The sequence below is a fragment of the Amborella trichopoda genome, chromosome 5 (genome assembly GCF_054954075.1).
Source record: "Amborella trichopoda isolate Santa Cruz 75 chromosome 5, AtrichopodaSantaCruz75HAP2 v2.0, whole genome shotgun sequence".
Lineage (NCBI taxonomy): Eukaryota > Viridiplantae > Streptophyta > Magnoliopsida > Amborellales > Amborellaceae > Amborella > Amborella trichopoda.
The window spans coordinates 17,936,796-17,952,451 of NC_142340.1; the positions used below are offsets into that span (position 1 = coordinate 17,936,796).

At 37.1% G+C, this 15,656-nt stretch overlaps 2 long non-coding RNA genes across 2 annotated transcripts; one reads left to right on the forward strand and one right to left on the reverse strand.

Moving 5' to 3' along the window:
* The first annotated feature begins 600 nt into the window (after positions 1-600).
* Positions 601-6,796, forward strand: LOC110008470 (uncharacterized). The gene is made up of 4 exons (XR_002283380.2): positions 601-1,132; positions 3,741-4,500; positions 5,935-6,109; positions 6,594-6,796. It is a non-coding gene; the product is annotated as an uncharacterized LOC110008470 (long non-coding RNA).
* A 992-nt stretch (positions 6,797-7,788) lies between these two features.
* LOC110008469 (uncharacterized) lies at positions 7,789-10,029 on the reverse strand. Its single transcript, XR_002283379.2, has 2 exons — positions 9,525-10,029; positions 7,789-8,281 (listed from the first exon to the last, which is right to left on the reverse strand). It is a non-coding gene; the product is annotated as an uncharacterized LOC110008469 (long non-coding RNA).
* Between the last annotated feature and the right edge of the window lie 5,627 nt (positions 10,030-15,656).

Below are 15,656 nucleotides of genomic sequence, written 5' to 3' on the forward strand. Positions count from 1 at the left end.
GTACATCGTTTCGTGTACCGCTACAGTAAACACCCAACGGCCCATATCGAATCTGGGCTGATCTGACGATCACGGATGTCCGGTAGTATTTTAATTTTATTTTTTATACTAATCTAAATCACTTGAATTTTACACATGTGTTCTTAAAAAATAGGCGAATCTATGAAAAATATCAAAAAACTATTTTACATGAAATAAATTGATCAAAATACCCTAGAAATGTTTCAGTGGTATTTTGGTCAATTGTTTTCGTGAATTATTTTTTTTATATTTTTATTAGGTGCGTCTTGATGAAAAGAACACACACCTAAAATTTTAAGTTATTAAAATTTGTAGAAAAAAATTAAAATTTAAATAATTTTGAACAACTGTGCCCATCAGATCGGCCCAGATTCGATCTGAGCCGTTGGACGCACATGAGAGTACATGAAGTTTTATATATATGAAAAGTTTTCCGAATGCCTATACGTGATAAGGAACAATATTTTGGCCTCCTTATATCCACCATCCTTTCAAATTAAATGAAATTGCAGCACTCTTATTCTTTTTAAAAATCCCTTAAGCCATTGGCTAAAAAGCTTCAAACACCAATAAATTTCAACCATACCCCTTCCTCCTGCGTGCTAGGAGAATCAAATAGCTTCACTGAGAAGCTCCCTCTCTCTCTCTCACTCGCCATTATTTCACTGGGCAACAACAAATGCTCTGCGTCCTCTCTCTCTAAATTTCAGCAGTTCTCCCTCCTCATTCACTCTAGGAATTTCGGCCATACTCCCTCCTCTTGCGTGCTCTGCAAACCACAGAGCTTCATTGAGAAGCTCCCTCTCTCTTGCTGGCCATTACTTTCCCAGTCGATTACAAATGCTTTGCGTACTCTCTCTCCAAATTTCAGCCGCTCTACCTGCTCATTCGCTCTAGTAAGCTCGTTGTAGCTGCTAACTTCTCAAGGAGGCAGCACGCTGACAAAAACCCAACCCAAGACGACTCAAGATTAGGCTGATTGGTCTCTTAGGTATTATGGAGGATGGACGGCACCTAAAATATATTTATTGGGCTTTGCTGGAAAGGTCAAATTTGGAGACATTCGTATTGGGGGACTCTGGGATATATAAGGCACGTGATTACTATTCAGGTAAGTAAAACTGTTTGCCCTGCTATTTTGGGACTGATCATTTTGCAATAATCTGCACCATCTATTATTTTTCTTGTAGTAGTACAGTTAGCTCCTCTCCTGCTTATTATTTGTTCCGTCATGTTCGTTGAGAGTTGTTTTGATTATGAGCAGTATGGTGCTTAAAATTCCATTGGGGCTGTATAGTTGTTTTAACATGTATTTCCCTTGAAGTAAACTGGTATATTGTTAAATGAGCGGGACATTATGAGAGGACTCCTTATAATAGCAATGACATTCGGTCTATACATCATGTGCGTCAATATGATGTCTATAAGCTCATGCAAATTGAGGAGAAAATTGATATATTTATTTCACATGATTGGCTTCTTGGCATCACTAACCATGGGAACTGTAAGGAGCTTATTCGACTGAAGCTTTTTTTGAGAGAGAGGTAATATGTACTTACACTTGAGGTATATTCAGTGCTCTGGACATGATTATAAATCTCAAGTTTTGAATTTATTTTGTTTTATTTATTTATTGTTTGAATATTGCATATTCAAAATTAGTTGATAATAACAGCAACACGTTCGTTTTGGTATTGACATATTCAAAATTGCTTGATAATAACATCAACACGTTCGTTTTGGTATTGATTTATTTTATATTCATTCACCTGTTCCACTAAGGTTGCTTTATTCTTTCGTTTCATATTTTACATAGAAATGCAAACAATTATGGAGGTGTAAATATTCAACCTGGAATTTTAAATTACTTTCCTAAGTTTATGCCTTCAGATTGCATCTCCATTGCAATCTATAAAAACTGTTTTCCACTAAATGGTAAAAATGGCAATCTTTTGCCTGACTTGATACATGGGAGAGCCTGGAAATTTTTTGTGTCAAGGAGTTGTGTGTTGAGGCTTTAGGCATCACTAATGAGAAAGAGTAGCAAGAACACAATACAGTTGCTGAACGAATTATGGGTGGAGATGAAGATGGAGAGGAGAAGATGAATAAGGAAGAGAAAGCATGAGCTCCTCTGCGGCTGGATTCTTCAATCATTACATGGCAGAAATAGGGTACCATGGGTATATATATCCTCCATTAGAAACAAGAGGAAATTGTGAATCTTTAAAGATATTCTGAAGACCATTCAAGTCCAATTCACTTCACAAGCAAAACTATGTCAAGTACCCCTCAAACTCTGATTCTAGACCAGAGTATGTCCAAACTTAGACAAATATTTTCGTGGCATGTTCTCTCAAGCACAAACTCATGACTGCATGAAACAGTGTTAGAATCTTGAGCCTAATTGTGACTCAGAAAAATTGAAGTGTTGTGCCTGACTTTCCTACACTTCTTTTAGACTAGCATTCTTACAAAAGTTAGATTAAACAGCAATCGTAAACTAATGATATAGAATAATAACATGTCCCTATGGATGGTCTTGTCCCATATTCTGGAGTGAAAAACTGCTGCAGATCTTTAAAGATTTGCTTCCTATATCAACTGTGTTGGATGTGGATGACTTTGAGCAGTTTCTCGGCTTTCATATTTAACTGCTGGATCGGGAATGTGTTTTTCAATGGTTATCTTGGTCCCTCTTGTCTTCATCTATTGAGCATCTTTTGCATGAAAAGTGTGTCCAATTAATCCTTTCCCAACTTGAATGACACTTGTGGGAATGTTCTTGAGGTAATAGCCAATCTTTCAAGATGCAGGGGCTTTTAATTCTTGACTCTATGGAAAAATGGTAGAAAATAGGATTTCTATATCTAAAATTCAACAATTCTTGGAGGATCTCAAAGCCAATTTTCTGAGGTCTAGAAGAGGCAAAATTTCTTGGAAATCTGCTTAGTGGCCATGAAACTAAGGTTGAAAAATTTATTGCGAAAGGACCTTGACAGTATCAATATAAAATGTATCAAACAGTGGGGTTCTTGGGCAAACAATATATGACCTGAATGTAATAATATGTTCTTTGTTGGGATCATCTTCCTCTTTCGATTTCTTCACTTATTTATTTATTTTCACTCTTGACCTTCATTCCTCCAGCAGTTAACGCATGTTGAACCATTGAGGAAGATCTGCTGGCATAAATTTTTCATGTTTGTCTTGTGTTCTAACTATTTCCTGAAAGCAATTTCTCTAATGTAGCTCACTCATTTGTATGGTAGATTATTGTGAAAATGAGCTTTTGATAATAAACTATCAAGGAAAGTACAAAGCTCGTCAACAATATTTCCACCTATTATTACATTCGAAGTTTTCAATAGTTCATGTGGAATCTGATATAATCTATTTTATTATCTTTTTTCTTTTTACAATATAATTCTCTGTTTTCAACTATTTTGGTATGAATATCTAATATGTTTATTTTCTTTCTTATAAAAAATATGACAGAATTCTTTCTTTTGTACTAGTGCTGATGGATTTTCTGATGAAATACCATCTAACTCGTCATACTTTTCATTCTCTTAGCTAACACAATGTGAGAATTATTACAACTTGGGGAATCCCTACATAAGAACATCAATATCTCCCTTGAAATTAAGTCGCTAGGAAGCAAGATTTCTTAGATTTTGTTTTGTGGATTTAGACATGTTCTCTGTTAATAATTTCAGATTCGGGAGAAAAGTCTGGGAAGTAAGCCTGCAGCAGAGTTGCTCGTTGTGTGTTTTTCATGCCGACTGTGAACCTATCAGCTATGTATGCATCAACCCATTAAGTGCGACAACCATATAACCACTTGAGCTAACTTTGCTCTTGTAAGGACCACAATTTTCTCCCAGTCCAGCAACCGCACGACAATGGAGGGTAAGAAAAAGGCCTAGCGCTGTTTTGAGCATCACCGCGCATGTTTAAGAGCCTAGCGCTAGTTGCGTAAGAGGAAAACACAGCGCCAGCTATGTAAGGGGGAAAAGCAATACCGACTGCATAAGAGGAGAACACAACGCCAGCAGTGTAAGAGGAAAGCACAGTGCCTGCTGGTAAGAGGAGAGGTAGCGCCAGCTATGTAAGGAAGACGCAGTGCCGGCTGCGCTTGGGAGCCCATCGCCGACTGTGACCCAACGCCTTCTGTGGAATGAGAGCAAGAAAGGGCAGTGTCGGGAGTGTCTTGATCAAACATATGGCCGCCATCTGTGTCAGTGCCGCTCCGTACGTGTCAGATCCACGCGTGATTGCATCACCCACAGTGAATCCCACCAACCGTGGGTACTTAAGCCCTCCCCCTTTCCTTTGACGACTCGTTCCCTCATTCTACCTTATTCTCTCTCTCCCCCTAAGGAGCTCACTGTCGTCCCTTGAAGACAACCAACGGGTGACGGTGGAGGAGGCCAGAGAAAGCTGCTGAAGGAGATTGAAGACACCGTGAGAGTCATGGTAAGTGGGTTTAGCTTTTATGCATCCATGATTTTTGTAATAATGTTGAAAATGGGTAAGATGATAGAATAGAAAACGTCAAATGTGAATGGGTTGGCATGAGGTTGGAAATTTCAGAGTTGTGCTTCTCAATGCCATGACTACTTTAACTACATATATATATATATATATATATATATATATATATATATGATTTTGTTATTCATGAACACTCACGACCTTGCTCATGGTGAGGCTTGTTAACATGAACAAGGTTCCACGCCCAAAGTGGACCTTGACCATGAGATATTAAGTGTTCCTACAAAGCACGATAAGAATTTCCAGAATTTTGATTGTTTTTGCATTAAAGTGTTCAAGGGCCAAATGGCATCTAAATGGAACCAAATCGGTCCCAAATGAAAGACACGTATGTCTACTCCAAGTTTACTTTTATGTCATGATAAAATTGTACATGGATTAAGAGATATGTCCTAAGATGTCGAGATACGACACTGCTCACAGTCGATGCTAATTCCAGCAACTGTGGCCCTCTTTGGGCATTGTGTTTGACCCAGCAAACGGTGTCCAAAAGCCTCAACATTATCACCATGGGAAAGGTTTGTCAATGTACTCAAAATTGCATGTTTTAAAGTTTTTGAAATTCCCCGTGGATTTTGAGTTGTCCCGAAGTGCGTGAGTATGTCACCACGCACCATTGCTGGAAAATTTCCAGCAACTAAGGCTCAGTTGGTACTGAGCTTTTGACCCACTAAACGGCGCCTAAATTCTTTCAAATCACTGTTTTTGTAAAGATCTGTGTACTAACTCAAAGTTTTATGTTTCAGGCATTCTGAAACTCCCCCTAAATCGGGATCTATGCCCTCACAAAGAGGGGCATGTCACTATTACCTGCCACTGCATCAATTTTATAACTATGCTACACAAAGTTATCTTGATATGTGATAAATGTGAATGCCATATGATAAGTTCATGTGCATGCCATAAAGATATGTGAATGATGTCATATGACTGCATTTACTGAGAAAAAGGGGCCACGAGCACGACAGTGATGAAATGAATTCATAATGAATGCCAAATGCTACTGAAAAGACTTATGTGTCAATGCCCTGTGAAAGCTTATGAAATAAATGCCTTTCGCTAAAGACTATGGTTATGATGAAATATGATTCATCTGTATGAGACATTGACTGATGTGAATGAATTGAATACTTGATTGTAATGAACGGCCATTGTTTATATTGAAATTGACCACTGCATGGTGGGACACCCATTGGTGGTGGATATGTTATGATAATGTAATGAATGCCCACTGTTTATATTGATATTGACCACTACATAGTGGGACACTCATCGGTGGTGGATACTGTTATGATATTGTAATGAATGGCCACTGTTTATGTTGATATTAACCACTACACGATGGGATACTCACAGGTGGTGGATATTGTTATGTTACCACTTGCTATACGATGGGACACTCATCGGTAGTAAGGAATGCGATGCCGGCATATCCCCTAACCTGCATGATGATACGAACGGGTTAAGGGAGAGGATAGAGGGTCGTACCCTAGATTCATGAAATGAAACAAAATGATTGATGCCTTGCAAGGTAAGGGCCTATCGAACCCCCAATTTGCGCTGGGACACGTGTGTGTGTGTAGAGGGTATTACGAAGTGGATTTGCCCACCTATCATTGCCCTCCCTCTTGGGAGATAGTAGAGGTCCTAAGCAATGAGATTGGCTTAACCCAATGGATAGGGCCTCTACTGCAGGAGTAGGTGATTTAAGGAGTGCGTGAGTAATAATTGAATTTTTGTATAAGAAATGTTTAGTATTGCAATGATTGAATGATTAATGATTTCACTGATCAAATGTTCATGATCACATCGATTCAATAGTATCTGTCGCTTGGATGGAATGTTCATACTCGTTTCCTTAACCTGATATTCATATATGCTAAACTATGACTTCATATTGCTGGACTGAACCGTTATTATGCATGGAGGGAATCATTATAGATGCATAACACTGAACCTACTTACTCGGCTGTATAGCTCATCCCATCATTTCTCCTCTCCTTGTGGATTGATAGCGGCAGATGCAGGGCTAGGAGTTCGTGTTTTACGGCTGGAAGGCAAAGCTAGTTTTCTCGAAGAAGGTGCTTAGATCTTGTTTATGTTTAGGCTGTTGGGCCCCGGGTCCTTTTGTTTTTAATGGATATATGTAATATTGGGCCTAGATGCCCCGAACTGAATGTAAAATAATTGGAAGGATTTTATATAATAGATTTTGGTGTATGGGATTTTCTATATATTCATTTGCTTGTTGATAGTTGCACATAGTTATTTCCATGGTTGTCTCTATTAACAAAAATTAAGGCGTTGGGTCTACTCCTACCTAAGTGACAAACATTACATTGGATCACGAACCTGCGCTCGATCTCTCGTCGCCGTGTAAGGCACAAAGGTCGGGGGCAGGGTCGTGACACCACTTGAAGATCATATTTCTGAATCATAGCCAACCAATCAACCTCAAACTGCTCAATTATGTAGGCTGCAATACACTTCTTGAATACCTCTAAGAATAAGGGATGTGCACGCTCAACATGGCTTAGATGTGTTTTAAACTTTCCCATGATGATCCGCTTGCAATAGTGATAATTAGTATTCGGGAAAACTGTCTTAACTACAACTGTTGTAGCAAACGCCTGATCAGTGACAATTGTACCTGGTTGGTGGCCTCTCATTGCATCTAGTCAGTTTTCAAATAACCAAATGAAGGTTTATGTAGTCTCATTGAAGATGAGAGCAACGGAAAATTGTGTTAGCGTGATGATTAATTCTAAAGATTGGGCCAAAAGGCATACTGTATTCATTTGTTTGGTATGTGGTGTCAAATGTTACCACGTCATTAAAAAATTTGTATGACAATCTACACTTTGAATCAACCCATAAAGCACCAAACAACCTCCCCATCTCATCAAGTCAAACTCTATAAAAGAAGTTGGGGTCCAATTCTTTCTTCGTATGCAACTAGTTCATAACAACATTACCCTCTTTTCCTTTCAGTTATTTTCTCTTTCTAGTTATGTGATTCTCAAGGTCTTTCTCAATGAAAGGGACATTTTCTACGCCGCCGGCCTCTTCAATAAGGTTATCCATTGTAATCCTAGACTTAGCTATAGACGACTCCAATGTGTCAATCACCGTTTTCAATGTGTTTGGTATCTTTTGATGAGAGCGAATAAATCTAGTCTTGTTGGGCGTTGTGAGAATATGATTATATTCTTTTATAAACTTTGCAATAACCCATCTCTACTTCTCATTCTTCTTAATGCGGATCTTTGCCTGACATCCACATTTTGTGTGGGGCCGAGCATTTTCACTCCCATTATACATCTCACTACGAAAACCTTGCCTACAACATTCTATCTGACCAATTTTTTCACCATATTTCCATATGGTCCTTCTCTTTCTTATACCAAACCCTACGAATTTTGTGTACTTATTATAATAATAAGAAGCTTCATCTTTGTCAGTAAATATCATTCCCATTGCCGGTTTGATACTTGCACCTCTTGCTAGGGCTGCCTATGCATTTATAAATATAGGATCTCCTTGTCCAACTATTGCAACTATCCTCATCAAATGGAAAATCATGGCAAGCTTCATCTACCATAGCCTGTGCACCACACTCGTGCCCATTTTTTGAACTAGTAAGGTCAACAGGAGAGGAAGGAGATGCTGATGTTGAGGCGTCCATGACACATGTATAGTATACCTGTTTGGTTAATATGGTTAGCAATAAGAACCAAGTGGAACATATAAATATGACAAAAGAATCATACTTCAAAAAAAAAAGAAAATCCTTCAAGGATTCTATAAATTAAAAATATCAAATATAAATACTCCAAAAAATAAAAAGAATAAACGAGAACCATTGTTCATTCTCAAAATTCAGAAAAATTGGGTCAACCATATGTATGATAAGAAAATATAAACTTCAAAAGATGACATAGTACAACCACTCACTTTTTCATATCATATTCAGACTCAAGGTTCACAGTTCCATTTAAATGGAATATACAAAACAACGAGTACTAGCTACAAACAGTGCAAGCAAGTATGATTCCCAACATCTTGATGCAACTAACAAATAGCAATAAATTAATACTTTCAAATTTCAAAAAATATAGAATTTCAAATATTTGGGGGAAAATAAAAAATAGAAAATAAGTAATTTTTTTTTTTTTTTAGTTATTATAATAGCTGTCCATTTTGTTATGTGATTTTATCATTTTTACGGTTATATATGGACTACAAATCAAACATTAACAACATAGAAATTCAAATATTCAGGGAAAAATAAGTAATAGAAAATAAGTGATATGGGAATCATTTTATTGGTTATTATAATCTTTGTCCATTTTGGTATATGATTTTGTCATAGTTTTTTATTTACAATTTCATTAATTGATTTACAAATAAAAAAATAAAAAACCATATATGTTGAGGGAAAGATGAACTGAAATTTCAGCAGAAAACTAAATTTCTAAATCAAAGTTAGGATTTTTCTAGTGATTTACATACTATAAATTGAAGAAATTATTCGTGCGTGAGGGATTTTAAACCATTTTTCTATGGTCATTATCTCTACTATTTACATAAAATGCCTGTATACAATACACGCATATAATCCCCAATTCTGCTTGATAAATGTTTTTGAAAATGTAGATTACTTGAGGCCCAATATACAAATTCAGTGCCAATATCAATGTGCTTGGATGTAGTGCCTCATTCTTTTGGGGCCCGTATTGCAATCAAACAGTTGCCATGCTTTCCTGTGCTAAATCGAAAAAAAAAAAAACCATATATGAACTCAAATTTTAGCATGAGAGAAAAATGAACTGAAATTTCAGCATGAATTTTTATGGTTTTACTCAGAAAACTAAACTTCCAAATCAAAGTTAGGATTTTTCTAGTGATTTACAGACTATAAATCGAAGAAATTGTTTGTTACTCACCGTTTTCAGTGCCCTAATGGTGAGTCGTCTTGGGTTGGTTTTTCCTCAGCGTGCTACCTCCTTGAGATGCCAGTAGCTACAAGAAGCTTACTAGAACGAATGAGCGGGTAGAGCGGCTAAAATTTAGAGAGAGAGGATGCAGAGCATTTGTAGTCGCCCGGAGAAACGATGGCGACCAAGAGAGAGGGAGATTCTCATTGAAGCTATGCGGTTCGCAGAGCACGTAGGAAGAGGGGGTATGGCTAAAATTCCTAGAGCGAATGAGGAGGGAGAGCGCCTGAGTTTAGAGAGAGAGGACGCAGAGAATTTGTAGTCACCCCAAGAGATGATGGCGAGCGAGAGAGAGGGAGCTTCTCAATGAAGCTCTCTGGTCCGCAGAGCACACAGGAGGAAGGGTTATGGTTGAAATTTATTAGGGTTCGAAGCTTTTCAAGCCAATGCTGCGAGGGATTTTTAAAGCGAATTGAAACCCTACGATTTCATTTAATTTGAAAGGTCGTTAGATATAAGGAGGTTAAAATAATGTTTCGTATCGTCTATAGGTGTGGGGAAGACTTATATATATATATATATATATATATATATATATATATATATATATATATAAAAGTCTTCCCAACGTCTATAGGCGAAAATAAACTGTGATTTTGACTACCTTCATCACTGTCCAAAGTTTATCGCACTGTCACGATTGTTCGATAAGGTTTTCTTTTACATTTTTTTATACAAATAAAAAATATATAAAATTTGGAGCCTGTGTACATTTTAGTGAGATACACTTAATAAAAATATAAAAAAATAACTCTCGAAAATAAATCGACTAAATTACCTCTGAAACATTTAAGGGGTATTTTGGTCAATTTATTTCATGTAAAATATTTTTTTATATATTTTTTGTAGACTCATCTATTTTTTATGAACACATGTTTTGTATTTCAGATCATTCTGATTTGAAAAAAAAATTAAAAATACAACACTCTCGGACAATCGTGACCGTAAGATGAACTTTAGACGGTGATGAGGGTAGGCGAAATCACTATTCATTTTTGCTTATAGGAGTTTTGTAGTATCTTCCTATATATACAAAGGTTCAAGTTAGATGGGGTTGTGATAGGTGTATTTATCAAAACAATCATTCTTTTTTTATTAAAAAATTATTTAAATAGGTAACTTTACCATCAAGCAAGGCAAATTTGAAATTTTCACAAAAGCATAAGAGCATTTTTGAAGTTAGTGTTTTGGATGTAGAGTGCCATTATCTTTTAGTTAAAATTTCAACTTTACCTCTAATGGAGACGACAAAAGCACCCTTTATCTTATAGTAATATTTACAAAATTACCCCACAAAAGTAACTTTTTTTAAAAAATAGAGTACAAAATTAATAAATCCACCCTTCACAACTCTCTCTATCTTGAACCTTTTTAATTTGAAGGGTTGTGAAATTTAGATTATCACACACACACATACACACATACACACACACACACACACACACACACACACATATATATATATATATATATATATATATATATATATATATATATATATATATATATATATATATAGAGCAATGATCTTGAGATCTTGTAGGACCTTGCCACATACAATACCATGAGACCCCAACGTACCATCATCAGATTCTAACGTACCATCATTGGATTCTACTCCATATCTCGAGGTAGGTTTTAATGTCACCTGCAAACTCCCTCTCTCTCTCTCTTGCTTCATTCCTACTCTCTCTCTTCGTACTCTCCCATGTCATTTTTATCTTGCGGATACGATTTAATTTTTCTTTTTCCTTTAGCCCCCTCATTGTGCTCTCTCTCTTCCCCTGGCTTTTTTTTTTTTTTTTTTTAACATTGAACTAGAGTAGTCTCATTGCGGGAACAAGGCAGAGTGACCCAATGGAAGAGGCTGGGTGCCTAGAAATGAGGAGAATGGGGAAGATGAGGATGTTATGGGAAGAGTGCGTGAAACTCTGGGCAGAGGAAGAAGAGCAACAAGGGAGGGGGCGGATAAAGATGGACCTTTCTTCCCTTGGCTTAAACAGGGAGAAATCCCTCTCTCTCTCCCTTCCTACTCCCCCTCTTGCCTTCGAATTTCATGACAACAAGAAAGAAAGCTCAGACTTCTGATTATAACAAAGATAAAAGAGGCCATATTTCACAGCCAAGCCCAACTATATACAGAGCAATTTTTTTCTCCCTTTTAAATTATCCATAAAAAGGACTAGCAATTCATGCAAAATCCCAACAACTCTCTTCTGTGAAATATCACCGTTTGGATTCAAATTAGAGGAATTTTCATATGGAGATACAGGCGGAAGTTTCTACAATTCTTCAACCCAATCTTTGATTTTTTCACTTTAATCAAAGCCATTTCAAGGGGTAAGAGAGAAAGCAATCAGCCCACATTCTCTCATATATTTTTGCTGAATAAAAAAATGGGTACCTCCAATGTTTCACAATTAAAGCTTAAATATTGTTTCCCATCTTCCATATTGGAGAGAGAGAAAGCCCCATAGAATTACTATCTAAAACCTTCAAATAATCCTTGGGTAAACCCAAATACCACTCATACCTGAAAGAAAGAGATATTGCCGGGGAATATATATTTTTATTTTCTTCTTTTCTCACATTTTCTTTTCTTTTCCTTTTCTTTTGACAAAGATCACAACAAATAGTCTTACCAAAATAATTCTTGCTTCACATAAAATAAAACCAAGAAATCCAAGATCTTAAAAGCTTTGATGCCACTTCTTATGCTTGAGAATATAAAGATTAAATTGTAAGAAATAAAATGGAGAGTTCCGGAGATTACCTCAACCAGGCTTATCGAGTCACCACCATTTGATGGCGTGGGATCGACGATCTAGCTTCAATCGCAACCGGGAAAGCAAATTTAGGCCAAACTAATTCTATGGGACCCTTTTAAAATTTATCAAACCCATATCTTAACCCCAAGACTTATTTTGGCATATCCCATACTCTTATGTTATTCAAGATGAGAGAGAGAGACTTAGGAGGCGACCTAAGGTTGGGGCGCGTCCTCTTAGATATAGGCTAGGAGAGAGGGAGAGAGAGAGGCTTTAGCCGGAGGAGAGAGAAAGTATTGAGAGGGAGGAGAGAGAGTGGGGTGTGCCCCTTAGAGAGAGAGACAAGAGAGAAGAGAGATGTATAGAGAGTAGTAGGTATACCCCTATTTATAGTGTAAAATTGGGTTTAGGGTTTTTTAGGGTTTCCCATAGTTTATCTCGTAACTGAGATTGAATGTGGACCGTCGATCAAGAGTGACTTTCGAGGTGAGAGATCTAACCCATCCAGTCAATAGATGGGCCATCAATATTATGTAAGGTGTATGAACCATTATCCCCATTTCCTAATCCATTTTCCCATTAATAGAAATTAAGTCAAATTAAATTCAATAAAAATATTATGCATACCATAAAATAGCATTATCATTCCCATACTTTCACAAAATATTTTTTTTGACAAAGATCACAACAAATAGTCTTACCACAATAATTCTTGCTTCACATAAAATAAAATAAACAAATCCAAGATCTTAAAAACCTTGATGCCACTTCTTATGCTTGAGAATATAAAGATTAAATTGTAAGAAATAAAATAGAGAATGCTGGAGATTACCTCAGCTAGGCTTATTATACCTCACACCGAGTCACCACCATCCGATGGCGCGTGATCGATGATCTAGCTTCAATCTCAACTGAAAAAACAAGGTTAGGGCAAACTAATTCTATAGAACCCTTTTAGAATTTATCCGACCCAGATCTTAACCCCAAGACTTATTTTGGCATATTCCGTACTACTTAACCATTATATTATTCAAGATGAGAGAGACTTAAGAGGTGACCTAGTGTTGGGGTGCGCCCTTCTAGAGATAGGCTAGGAGAGAGAGAGGTCTAAACAGAGAGGCTTTAGAGGGAGGAGAGAGAAAGCTTTGAGAAGGAGGAGAGAGCGGGGCGTGCCCCTTAGAGACAGAGAAGAGAGATGTGTAGAGAGTAGGGCGTACACCCCTATTAATAGTACAAAATTGGGTTTAGGGTTTCTTAGGGTTTCCCATAAGTTATCTCTTAACTGAGATTGAATGTAGACCGTCGATCAAGGGTAACTTATAGAGTGAGAGATCAAAGTCATCCATTTCATAGATGGACCATGGAAGGTGCGTGAACCATTGTCCCCCTTTCCTAAACCATTTTCCTATCAATAGAAATTAAGTCAAATTAAATTCAATGAAAATATTATGCATACTATAAAATAGCATAATCCTTCTCATACTTTTACAAAATCTTTTAAAGATATGTCAAGTCAATATTTACTTCAATATTTAGTTAATATATGGTCAATATATTTCCAAGTCACATTTGACCGCATGTCACAATTGACTATTACCAAAACATAAAGTCACATGGACCAGAAAACAAAATCTTTGCATAAAATAGAAAGTGGGAAGAGGTGGGACGTGCCACTTCAAGGAAGGCATGCATGGCCCCACCTTTTAGAACATGGTGGGCCCATGTGCACAATGAGCCGCCATGAAATTTTATTTTATACAAAAACAATTTTAGAATATTTATTTGAATATTTAAACTATTATAAATTCAATATCTTTAATTTTACAAATCCAAATTTCATAAATAAAATATCCGGACGTTCATAAAAATTCAAATAATAATTCTAAAATAATTTCTATCATAAAAAAAACATAATTAAATTAATTTGATGGGAAATGGGTCTATATGTTATAGGAATTAAATAAACAATCATGGGGCACTCCACCTTCTACTGTAGACTACAAACCACACTTGCTTTGTCGAACTGATCCAGTGTTTTCTATAACCCACAGTCCAAGCAAGGGCCAATTAGCGAGTTACCAAAGTTTAGCCGATGAGCCAAGGGGTCGTAATTCCAGTTTGTGGATTTCAGTTCTTCCCGTAAAGTCGAGTCAAGGTCCCTGAACCTGATGCGACCATAACTCCTATAGTGTATAGGGGTATCTCTCGCACATGCATACGCTTCACCCTGAAAGATAGATTGCTTTCTCGAAAGGGTCTATCAATATGCATGCCTTGTGATGGTACATGGATGAGGCTTTGGCCCCTATCTCCGTAGGCCATCATCACATACAAGGGTCTCGCAGTCCCTCGACTCACTCATCTGGGCATACTCCGACCTCATCAAGGGGTGATATACTAGAACCCTTATCAGTTGATATTCTATGCCTAGGTAACATGGCTTTTTCCTAACCATCTGTCCTAGACCCTCAAGCACAATTCGGTATCAGCAAATATCGTTTGCTTAGTATAGTCCATGAGGGACCACACTCCCACTGAGTTCATGTTTCACTATATCATTTCATTTTACAAGCACTCATAAGGCCTTTAAAAGGTCTCATAAACCCAACATTTCATTTTTGGCCTCTGAAGGCCTTACATTTTCTCTTTCTCGCTTTCTCTCATCCCTATCTCTCTCTCCCAATTACAATATCTCTCTCAAGCATTTTGCACTTATTCTCTCTCAATTTATTAATCATGGATTTCACCATCAATCTTTTTACAAAAATGACTTATAGAGGCAACACTTTTTTTTTTCTCTTTGCTGCTCGGATCTCGTCCTAAAAGTGGTTGTAGCCCATCTTTCATATCATATCGCGAATCACAGACTTGTTGTCACAGAAGACCATCACGTTCCCTCGTCGTATGGGATTGTAGGTTCATGAGCTCGAAGGAGTTCTTCAAATAAGTTGCTATCTTTTATGGCCATACAACCAAGTTCTATGGGTGAACAACATTATAGTCTGTAGTTCCATCTGGGCAGCCAAATGCTAGCAGGTGCTCCTACTAGAATATTTAGTTTATGTGGTTCTCGATCTTTCTCAATCTCACCTTATTCCTTAGGTGATAGAAACATGGTTTTATATGCTTGGAGTTCTTATGGAATCGTGGCTCCTTTAACATGGATATTGCCACCGTGTTGTCTTAGAAAATCCTTTCTGCCCCACAAAGTACGGGGTCAAAGTCAAGTCAATTAAAAAATTTCTTAATCCATATGGCCGTCTTGGCCGCTAAACAACACGTCATGTACTCTACCTCCATAGTGGATAATTCC